This window comes from Equus przewalskii, chromosome 18 (assembly GCF_037783145.1).
Source record: "Equus przewalskii isolate Varuska chromosome 18, EquPr2, whole genome shotgun sequence".
Classification (NCBI taxonomy): Eukaryota; Metazoa; Chordata; class Mammalia; order Perissodactyla; family Equidae; genus Equus; species Equus przewalskii.
Window position 1 is genome coordinate 57,208,083 of NC_091848.1, and position 12,534 is coordinate 57,220,616.

Below are 12,534 nucleotides of genomic sequence, written 5' to 3' on the forward strand. Positions count from 1 at the left end.
ACCTGCTTCAGACCTCCAAATGTCACCTCCTCCGAGAGGCCTGTCCTGATCATCTTACTTAAAGCAGTGCCTTCAACTCACTGTCATTTTCCATCCCTTTGCCTTACTCAGTTTTTCTTCATTACCAGACACTGTATTCCTTAATTATTTGTTTTCTCGTTTATCGTCTTCTCTCCAACTAGATGGAACAGAAGCTCTGCAGGTGGAATTTCGTTTCTGGCCTCACTCACTGCTAAGTCCCCCAAACCTAAAACAGCGCCAGGCACAGAGGCATTCTTAACACATGCTTGGCGAGTGAATTAAAGAGCCTTCTCACCGTCCTCGGGGTCACAGTGATCTGTTACTTCTGCCACAGTTGTACAAGGAACTCCTTTCTAACACAAGCATCAGAGGGCGTCGTCTTATGTCAGGATCTTATTGTTAAAATAAACTACAATTGTGGGGCAAGCACAGGCCCAATAACTAGGAGATGTGGACCTTCAACTACTCACTCAATTGTTTCAAGATGTTTAAAATTTCTGTGCTTCACTTTCCTTAATTTCTCCAGTGAGATTGATAGTAACACATCTGGTCTAATTCTGGATTTGCGGTGATGATTAAACATATGCAAAGACTTGGAACGACATACAGAAATCTGTTAAAGTGAGACAGTGATGTTTTACACGGCTCTATGTGAATGGCTACCCTCTAGCCCTCTAGCTCTGCTGACGTATCTGTGTTCCTTCATGATCGTGAATCTGCCTACCTGCAGATCCCAGCATGTTGTACACACACAAGGACAAAGAAACCACTGTCCTTTGGTGTGACAACCACCCTGTAGCATTTGCTTTACTGAGATAAGAAATGGTTTGGTAACTGCGAAGTCTTAGATAAAGAGCTGAAAGGATGAGCAGAGACCAGGTTTTTAAATCTAAGGAAACCCTTGAGCAAAGAAGTCTGGCGTGAGGGAAGCTGGACCTCAGTCCCGCAGCAGAGAGGGGCCAATCGGCAGGAGTCCCCTGGTGAGGACTCTCGGGAGGCAGGAAAAGGCGGGGTGCCCGGGCAACACGCAGCACCCACGAAGAGAAGTGAAACCCACGGCGCTTCACTCCTCAGCCAGCTCCAGGAGTGTTGTTATTTACGGCCAGCACTTCCGGACAACAGACCCGGAGAGCAGCTCTGCTGTCCTGGCTCCCTTCCGACATGCAGGACAATTTGAGAAGAACAGAGATGGTCGCTGGCCATCAGCTCCGTTTGCTGTTTGGGATCACATGCACCGCATAACTTGAGGAGTTACTCAAAAATTCTGTCTGGCTTTAAAGAACTCCAAACCATGTACGCTACATTTTCATTTTTTCTATTTTATAGATTAAGAAAGTGGAGCCCAGAGAGGTTAATGACTTATCCAAGGGTGCAGAGCAAGTTGGACGTTGATTCTAAGTTGGTGCTCTTTTTGTTGCATAATGGTGGCTCTGTGTAGGTAGAAACATTTCCTTGATGATTGCACATGAGCTGATTTCATTTGGAAGAACCAGAAAAAATTCACGGCTGCAGTATGTACTTTATAAAATTTTTCAGACTCCTATCTTGGAACTGATTACCGGCGGCAGGTACCAGTTGTTTCGGTAACTATTTTAAACTGCTGATATGGCAGAGGCTGGCTGGAGTAATCTCTCTCCGGGAGCTGGCTAGATTGAGTCCCAGCTCCACCACTTGACTGACTGCGCAACCTCAGGCAAGTGTCTTAATTTCTGGTACATCCGCAGTTATAGTTCCCGTCTGTAAAATGGGGATAGCAATTGTCTCTCTCTAATGGGGTTGCTGTGAGTGACTGGACATATATGAGGTATTAGAACAGTGCCTAGCATACAGTAAGTGATATATCCATGTTTATTTTCACAGTACCTGGATACAAATGTAGATGAGACTGGAGTAATTTGAGCTTGTTCTCAGAAGTTCTCATCTTGAACACAGTTTTGTTATTCTGTAGTTTCTACCTGCAGTAACTAGGAGTGGTCACTAGATGGCAATTGTGATCCATTGTGGCTTCAGCTGCAGCAGGTTTTAACAGATGCGTCAAACCCTGGAAGTTTTCAGCGCCTGGCAGTGTTGTGAACGCAGGCTTTTCACAAGGTGGGCCTTTAACAAAACTGTTAGGGCCAGCAAAGTTTGCCTTCTGTGGCCGCTCTTGGAACTCACCCATAGGTGCCCAGTCCTCCTGAGGGCGGCCTCACAGAAGCCTGGATTTACCTCCCTTCATCCTATTGAGAATTTGCATATTAGGAGTGCTCTCAGTCAGGTGACAAGAGGACAGTGTCAGGATCCTGTGTTAAGATTAATCAGCGGTTCTCAAAGTGTGGTTGCCCCACCAGCAGCCTCAGCATCACCTGGGAACTTGTTACAAATGCAATTCTTGGGCCCCGTCTCAGACCTGCTGCCGAGGCATCAGCGTTTTGCAAGCCCTCTTGATGATTCCAAGGTCTGCTAGAGCCTGGGGACCGCTGAGATGAACCATTTAGCATCACATAAATGTTGGCGCCAGGCGGGTCCTCAGAGAATATTTTGCCAACCGGCTCATTTGACTGAGCAGGAAACTGAGCCCAGAGACGTTAAATGACTCACCAAGGACACAGGGTTAGGCTGTGGGAGAGCCGGGCCCCAGGGCTGCCAACTGCGTTCCCAGCTTTTCCCACCATGCCCTTCTCCCCTTCAAAACTCAGGCCACTAGGTGCACATTCTAGCCTGATACCTACTCACCAAGAAAAACCCACTTATTTACTTACACAGGGGTTGGTTTATTCACTTCCACAGACATGTCTACAGGGATACATATATCCTGAAAATGTGATGCATTTTCAGTCCGCTGTGCGTGTGCGTGTGTCGGAAGTGAGGGGGAATCAAGTAAAAAGAGTCACGCTCTCAATTGCGGGGAGAGGCGTGTGTGCAGCGTACCTGGAAACGAACGAGTGAAATGAGGTCAGGCGCGGGGATGGGGGACGACAACGATGCGAGGAAGCTTCAGAGCTGAACTCTGGGGGACGGTGGGGGTTCACAGGAGAGGAGGTAGGAAGAGACGGTTGGAAGCGGGATGGGTATGTGCAAGGACATGGGGCACGACAGTGGGGGAATGGCAAGAGCTAGTGTGAGCGGAAGGGTGTATGTGGAGTTATATTACAAATAATTTAACAGTATTACTACCAATGATAACGTCTGCACTTACTGAGTGTCAATCATGCGCCGAGCACTTCACTGAGCACTTTACATCTATTATTAGTTGACTTAAACCTTAAACAACTTTGAGAAAGTCTACTTTTATTCCTGTTTTATAGATGGCAATAGAAATGCATGCGCTGTGCTATTTTGCTTAAAATTAAGTGTTATTATTTCCACTTCTTACGCAGACATTGAACTTTGAGAAAGATTCTTAATAGTTACTGGTTCCAGGACAATCTCTGTAATGTGCAGTAAGGATGTATTTTGGGGGGGGGATGAGGAATATGTTTTTAATACATATAATTTTAATATAAGTATATTCTTCATAAATGCATAAAATCAGGAAGATTTTAACATATTTTCTTCTTTAACTCAAGGAACGAATGTCCCATTATTCTCTGGTCTACCAGAAGTTGTGGAAGTAGCCAATTTCTCATGACAATAAGCAATTTGTGTCTGAAAAGTGGCAAAGAAAACTCCTTTCAATTATTTGACTCACTGAAGAAAGGAAGCTGCATAGTGAATGAGTGACCTAGTCTGAAATCATTGGCTTTGTGATATTTTTGGCTTTTACTTTATAGGCATTCACTGTGAATGTGCTTTTCATATATTATATGAATATTTGTCACTATTAGCATATTTCCTTCCTTGCCCTGGAGTACTCACAACAAAACTAAAAATTCAAATCATAAAGTTCCGGTAGGATTTGAAATACCCAGCCCTTCCCAGGTACACTTGCAGCAATTCCTGGATTCTTTGGGATATTTTTCAATGATTTCACTTCTCCTGAGAAAATAATTTTTCTGCAGCATTTTCTCATCTGCAAAATTTTGGTATTGGATGAGATAATCTAGAAAGCCACTTTCAGCTCTAATAGTCTGTGGATTTACGATTTAATGACTAAATGACACAAGGAGCTCATTACTGAGTTTTCTTTGTAGTAAAATTTTAGTGTTCTTTTCATAAAAGAAGTTACCAGGCCAAATATTTCTTCATGAGTTTTTAAATGTGATGCCGCAAACAGCTCTACATTCACTCTTAAGGATCACTAAGACCCCATCCAGCTCAAAGATGTGATTATATGCTATGTTCCCACATGATGTTTTGCATCTCAGGGCTAAGAGCAGGCCAGTTTTGAGCAGACGCCATTAGCAGTGACTGAGGGCCGGTTTGTTTTCATGCGGAAGAGCTCACTGCACACGGTGCTCTGCTCCTCCCGCTGCCGCAGCGACAGCTCTGAGCTCTAAGAGCTCATAGGACAACCTCGATCTTCACACTCACGGTCACAGCGAAGGATAAACTGTTTCTCAAGAAAATCTAGGAAACCCAATCTAATTCTTATCTTCCCTGTCTAGAGAAGTTGAATAGTCCACAGGTTGCTTTATCTTGAATCAAAGGAAGACAAGAACGCCTGGAAAGAAGAATCTATAAGATGTATCATTATTTTTAAATTTTGTGATTGAGAACAAAATTTGCATTTTACTCCCCCCAGACAGTTTTTGCCTTTTTCGTTTGCAATCGGTTTTGGAGTTGATTATAATAATTTTTCTATTTACTTATTATAAAAGCAATATATGTTTACTCTAGAATTATTACAGAAAAGTGTAAATAAGGACATAGAAATATCTAAAATTCTGCCTCCCAGAGCTGGCTATTATTAATATTTTTCTTTGTATTTTATTCTAGGTAAGCATGAACATTAAGAAATTGGCAACAAGTCATTATATTTTAAAATCTTCTTTTAAGAAATTAATATATAATTAGCTTATATACACAATTTTTAATCTCTGCCTTAAAAGTCACACATTATTAGTATTGTATAAAACATTTTGGTTTTCCCTGTTTTGTGATTTTCAGTACTGGTTTGATTTAGGTCATATTATTTAGGTAACATATTATTACTATTGTATTAAAAATTATAAAACCCTTTGGTTTTCACTGCTTTGTGATTTTCAGCGCTGTTTTGATGTAGGTCCCCTTTTTGTTTGCTTTCATTCCTCCTTTTTCCAGAAAAGATTTAAGGTAATTTCAGCCCACTTTCCTCCAAGTGGGTATAATATATAGAGGAAAGTAAGCGTCTGAAGTTCATATTACATAGCTTTTTTTTTTTTTTTTTTTTTACATGAGACCTTTGCTTTATAAACAACAGGTAAATTTTAATGTACTGGGGAACAGGGCTATAGCGATTTCTATTGTAACATGAAAACCCTTTATTTATTTATTTATTTTTTTTTTTTAAAGATTTTATTTTTTTCCTTTTTCTCCCCAAAGCCCCCCAGTACATAGTTGTATATTCTTCGTTGTGGGTCCTTCTAGTTGTGGCATGTGGGACGCCGCCTCAGCGTGGTCTGACGAGCAGTGCCATGTTCGCGCCCAGGATTCGAACCAACGGAACACTGGGCCGCCTGCAGCGGAGCGCGCGAACTTAACCACTCGGCCACGGGGCCAGCCCCAAGAAACCCTTTAAAAAGTGAAGAGTAACTCTTCCTTCATACAATCTTGTTTATAAGCATGAGTCTTTCAAAAATATGTTTGTAAGCCTCCAACGGGCTCCTCTCTGAGGGCAGGCCTCTTGTCTTACTGCCTGATACTCCCTCAGCGTCTGGCGCTGTTCCTGTCCTTTGTGTTTGCTAGATAAACACCAGTGGAGATACAATGAATAAGACAGAATCATGTCCCAATATTCTAATACTGTTATGAGAGGCTGATTTCAAACAGCATTGAAGTTTGAGTTGGTAATGAATAAGACTTTCGTTCTGCTTCCTCTTGCTAATTTTCAAATCCCCAGATGAGATAATCTTGGTTTAGCTCTTAGCATAGTGCTTGAGCCCCAAGAGTACATGCTAAATAGATGTTAGCTTTCAGTGACTTGGGCTATTTTTCTTTTCACTATTTAAGCTACTTCTTTAGAGATTATATATAAAATATCTTAAAGAGTTTGTCGAGGGAATAAATTATACTATATTTTATAATAAATTGGTATATAATTATTATTTTACATTGCCTATATCATCTAATAGTCCAATGTCTCGTTCACTCATAAGTTTTAATGGGAACATATTTTAAAATAAGGCAGGCTCCAGTCATAAATATAATTTATAGTTCTTTCCATGGTACTTTACTCCAAGCCTTTCAAGCACTCAGCAAGTATAAAATGAGCCCTTTTAATGAATGAGTAATTTGAGGTATCAACTAACAAAGTCTGACTTTCTCCTGCATGTGGGAGATGTGTGAAATGACTGGAGCATTGCTGCTAATCTAAATGGCTCTATGTTTGACAGAGCCTTTGGGAATTTGTCTCAGCCACATCGAGACAGGTGCATAAACAAGCCCAGTGCTGTGAAATCTGTACTGTGGGCTCTGAACAATGGAATCTTCTACTCCAGGCAGGGCTGTCCAATAGAAACCATGTGAGCCACATACATGGCTTTGTGTTAAAAAAGTTAAAAGAAACATTAAAAAAGCCACATTAAAAATGTTAAAAGACACAGGTGAATTGACTTTAATAGTATATTTTACTTAACTCATGATACCCAGAATATTCTCATTTTAATGTGGAATCCTTATAAAAAGTATTAATGAGATATTTGACATTCTTCTTTTTGGTCAAAGTCTTAGAAATCTGGTGTGTACTTTACACTCTCACTACATCTCAGTTGGGACCAGCCACGTTTCAAACGCTCCGTCACCCACGTGGCTGGTGGCTACCATATTGGACAGCACAGCCCTAGTCATTCCCCCTTTAGAGGCACCTCTACACCACGTGGTGAAGAGGAGAGAAGACAGACCAGCTCGGAAGGTTCAGCATACATGTCTTTTCCTGGCTCTGACATCTGATGCTGATGTCACTGTTCATTTCTCTGGGTCTCAGACTCCCACTCTCTATAAAGGAGGATGTTAATATCCGCCACATTGCTTTTAGGAGGCTGTGGGGAGATTAAATAAGATATTGTGTGTGAAAGTGCTCTGTTAGATCATAAGGCACCAGGCACATGTAAGGCATTATTACCCCTTTTACTGTAGATTTACTCTCATGACTCGCCCAAGGCCACATTCCAAATTGGTAGGAGAATCAAGGCTAGAATCCGGGGCTTCTGACTTCCAGCCATCTGCTTCAACTAAAGGCTGTTCATACCAAGCTGGCTTTAAAAAAAACTCTTTTTATTAAAAAAAAAAAAAACTGAGGAAGGAAAAGAGTGGCAGTAAGAAGGAAATTCCATATTGAATAGTTAGGGTCTTTTGGCACCGTTACAGCGTTCTGCAGTAAAATTATACATACAGGATATTTATATACTTATATATCAGAATTAGAACCATCAAGGATTGGACTTTATTGCTGTCATATAATATAAAACCCCATGTTCTTCAAAGTTTCAAACAACTTCCAAATTGAACTGTGGTTCCCCACTCTATTTATCTCCAAAATGTGGTACGACCACAAGAAAGCCCTTCCGCAGTGGGTTTGATTAGTAAAACAGATATGGACCAATTTAGCAGGTTTTCCATGGATTATTTTTGGTTGCAGATGTAGCTCATTAATTTCCATGCAAGAGACACCACCTCTCTAGTGTGAATCCAAGAGACACATTCATCTCTGAACAGAAAGTGAGAATAATTCAATTCAAACCATGATATTCGGAGCTTCCTGTGTGTGAGGCACATACTTTCATGAGCAAAAGGAGTTTGTTTCTATCATAATTGTCACGTAGAGACATATGCTATTTAACTTGAGGAAAATATGCAATCTGTTTACCAAAATGTCTATGATAATGTGATTCAAGAATCTATGTTTTCAGAAAGTAAAAAGACGATCAGAAAGAAAATTCCAGATTATTCAAAAATAATTTTTAAAGTTACCTTCTTTAACTTCATGCCTCCTTCTTTAACTTGTGTAGGGTGCCCAGAGATTTAGTTGTCTTGATCTATTTCCATTTCCCAAATTGTAAGCCTATCATGGTTTCCATATTTAAATATTTTTTGTCATTTCCTACATTTGTTTCAAATGAATTTCTTCATAGAACTTAAAAACCACATAAAGTATTTAGAGTTTTATACTATGTGAAATTAAGCATAAGCCAAGTTCGTTTTCACTGAGAAAAAGACATACATTCAAAAAGTTCTTTATTCTTATTTCAGTCAAAATTCTTCCTTAAAAATGACTTTCAGCTGGTTATTTTTATAAGAAAACGATCACACATAAGCTTTTGGGCCTGCCTGAATTGATGACCATATTGAATAAATGTAATTTTTGTTTTCATTTGCTGAATCATTTCTGTTGACCACTGAATGAAAAAATTTATTGGGTAACCTTTACATTTTATTGCTTTTGCACCCTAGTTTAAAAACAAAGCTTAATTTTTTAAAAGTCCAATAAAATGTATTTTTGATATTTCCACCATAACTTTATAAGCAATTCCTCTCCTCTACCCTATAATAACCACCTTCTGCATTTTTATGATTTAGTTTAACATTATTACTGTAATTTTTTACTGCGTGAGTCCACCAATGTCCTTGGCAGCAAGATTTTGTTACAAGAAATCCAGAAGCTGAGCCTGTTGTTGGTTGCTACAATGATAAGGTTTTTTTGGATCGAGTCCAGAGCCTTCCCCTGACGTTATGAATGTAACCTCAGTCATGCCTCCTTCGTCAACTTCTCCAAAATACATGATCAGCTCGATCCTAAAATCTGTTGCTTAAATGAGCATATATTTTTTACTCAGTGGTTTTCATTATAAATATTTCATTTGATTAACATCTGGCCTTGATGGACTCCAGCCAAAAGAATTAGTGATACCTGTAGTAAAAATGGGATACCTTAGGAAAATCATTAATGTATCCGCATTTCTCCAGAAACTCTGGAAGGATTCACTCTAGCCAGGGTGTGCTCAAGGGGCATTAACTACGGGGCTCGATGCTGTGCTGTTATTTTCGTCCAAGTGCACCTCCAGCAAGAAGACAAAAATCTGAGGAATCTTAACCATTCATTCTTTAAATTACTAAATAAAATTAAATAGACTATAAAAAAGCCATTGAACTGTTAAATATTAGGAAATATTGAGCTGTGTGTCCAAAAGTCACACTTAAGACCAGGCAACGGTAATAATCATAGGATGGCTGTGGATACTATGAGATAATGTCTACTTGTCAGAAATGGATGGTATTTTTGTTTTCCGTCAAGGTTCAAAAGTTAATGATGTACTTTATATTTTAATTGCTTCTACTCAGAGGTCAATTAAGGAACAAAGGAGATTCTGGCATACTGTTATTCTTTTTCCCTGTGGGTATATTCAACATCGTATGTGAACAAGACCACATGTGTTAGAACATGCTGTTGCAGACTGCCCAGATTATCTAGGAAAATTTAGGACACGTCACTTCAGTCATCTGAAAGGAATCATTTCTTCATTACAACTCATAACTTAAAACTATAAAATAACAGCCAGAAAAAAAAAATTGACCCAGTTAAGAGAAATTTGATAATGGTAGAAAAGCACATATAGACATGACTGGGAGATGATAAGATTATTTTAATTTTCCCATTTGCACTGGAATTATTTATTTTACAAATCTCCAGATCTTTTATTACTTAAAACCTTCTGCTGAATCATGAAAAGAAGCTTAAGTTAGCAATTTCCCTCTGCAAAATCGAGCTGCTAGCATCTGGTGGACACTTGGATACCTAGTCAGGTCCTATGGAAATGATTATTTTAAGACTCTATTCAACATGCCCGGACTTAAAAATCAGCTAGAATCACACTCCGCACATGTATTTAACTCTAGGAGATTTTAAAACCTGGCATGAGTAGCGATGGTCTCAAGGTTCTTGCCGCAGCGGAGATGGGGATGGGAGATAGGATGCGCAGTAGGGCCGGATCCCGGTGTCTCCCAGCGCCCTGCGCACCCCCAGCGACAGCCGGCGCGCACCCCGGACCACCGCAGCACCGCCAGCGCGCCCGTCCATCCTCCTCACACTTACATTGAGACGTGCGCGGCCGGCGGAATCGAGGACCGGGGTCCTTGTGCCTGTCTGTGGCACCTCGGCGCTGCTTTCCGTCTCTTCACCAGACGCTGCTCTGCGTCCACAACAGCTTCTGAGGGGGAAAAAAGAGGACACTTTGACTCAATTGGAAAGATCACAAGAAGCTGAATTATTATCAAAGTGCATTGTTGTGGGATCCTAGGAGAAATTACATAATAGGAATATGTAAATACACGCCAATAAAAAATGCTATTATTTATCAAAATGTAACATTCAAGGAGATAGAGATCCTTGTATGCTGATTAGGAGAATATTTTTTGTTTCTGTGTACGCCAGTCTGCACTTATTTGAGACATATACTATAGTTTTTGTCCAAATAAACAATTTATTGTATATCTTTATTACTTTTCACAGTTATATGACGTGTTGAGTTCTCATTAGTTTAATTCTCATTAATACAGATTTGAGATAATTTAGAAAGGATTTGGGCATCTGCTACGGAGGAAGCAAATTCATGCGAAGTAATAGCTCAGGGGCAAAAGTTCGGTTTATTTAAGAAAAGTGAGCTCTTCCAGCAACATATTTGCATCCAAATTATATACACAGTATTTGAGTTAGAAATTATTCTTAGTTATTTCTCAAATCAGGTCTGATAGAGCTATAACTTGGCAACACGTTTAGGTTTTGCTTGAGCTCTCCGTGTAATTTAATTAGTTGAGTACATGTTGTAAATCATCTGTAATTTAGACTTTTGACAAATCATATGGGACTTCTCTCCACTTAAACAGGATTTCAGAAATTTAACTCTGTGTTTTGGAAAACAGATACTCCCTATTTTGTTTTGCTATATTTCACAGATTTATTTATCATCTACATTTGTTGTTCAAAAAGGATTTGAATAGCAACAACTTCAGACATTTAGATAAATAAAAAGATTTGAAAGCCAGGATTGATTGATTAGGAAATAAGTGCAAAATTGGGTATCCAATTTAGAATTTCTGCAATGTGATATAATGATATATTCCAGAACAATTCTTTTCATTAAAACTTTTTGTAATAGTGGAAATCTTCTCTGACTGCTCACTACGATAGCCACAAGCCACATATGGCTACTGAGCACCTGAAATGTGGCTAGTATGATTGAGGAACTGAATTTTTAGTTTTGTCTAATTTTACTTAATTTGAACTTAAATATCCACTTGTGGCTAGTGGCTCCTGTTTTGGAAAGTATAGTTCTACTTTAGCTGTATTCAGTATTCAACATGAAATGAAGAAGTGCTTGAATGTCTAGCTGCCGCACGTCTATAAAACATGAGAGTCCCCAAGACGTCAGGCCCAGGCCCTGACGCGCGGCCTTCCCCACGGAGCCCTCACAGCGAGCGAGCTTCGGCCTGGAGGGTGCAGACAGCAGCGTTCTGAACTTTGGCTCAACTTGCGGATATTCAGACATAAATAAAGTTTGGGTTAGCCATAGGTGATCTGAGAACGTTTGTCTCCGGAAAGCTGTGGGATCTCGAATTATCTCTAGTAATAAAGTTCAATGACGGTAAATGGACTCAAGGGCTTGACTTTCCAGTACGTTGCTCGTGTGGAATGATGGGCAGGTAATAGGGACAGATGGGAAGGAGATTGCCATGAACACAGCTGCCTCCATGGCAAGGAATCTCTCCAGATTCAGACTGGAGAGTAGGAACAGGCTGATAAATACTTCCGAGCTTCTGCCCAAATCATTCGCTAATAAGCCTTCACTGAGCACTCCATGTGCAAGGCACAATGCTTAGTGTTGGCGATAAAACGTTGAAAAAAAATAGATGGCTCTTGTCCACATGGTGACGAACTACATTAGATAATAAGATTTTTTTCCAGTGTCTTCTCTCAAAATTCACTTGTTTCTGGATATGGTAAAAATAAAACAGGAGAAAGATACACAGGATAAATAGAAACACTGAAGATCACTACTGAGTGTGTGTCACACATCTTATTCCATGTACTTCTCTTAGCACAGCTTTCATGGACCATACCCAGTTAGATGACAAGACTAGTTTTTTTTATTCATGCTGAAGAAGATTCACCCTGAGCTAACATCTGTTGCCAATCCTCCACTTTTTGCTGAGGAAGACTGTCCCTGAGCTAACATCTGTGCCCATCTTTCTCTGTTTCATACATGGATCACTACCACAACACGGCTGCCTATGGGAGGTGTAGGTCCACACGGAGCTGAACCTGGGCTGTCAACGTGGAACACGCCGAACTTAACCGCTAGGCCAGGGGCTGGCCGACAAAACCAGTTTTTGAAAAGCAATATTAGAAGCAGAGAAAATAACTGAAAAGATCTTAATTGCCATTTTAGAACATGAGATGAG

The 12,534-nt window shown here is 40.0% G+C and overlaps 1 protein-coding gene across 2 annotated transcripts in view; it reads right to left on the reverse strand.

Moving 5' to 3' along the window:
• Nucleotides 1–12,534, reverse strand: part of COL8A1 (collagen type VIII alpha 1 chain) — a 138,173-nt gene that overhangs the window by 40,928 nt on the left and 84,711 nt on the right. For both annotated transcript variants that reach the window (XM_070582090.1, XM_070582089.1), the window contains exon 2: nt 10,169–10,283. The gene's annotated coding sequence lies outside the window, so the exon portion shown is untranslated. The remainder of the gene's footprint in view (nt 1–10,168; nt 10,284–12,534) is intronic.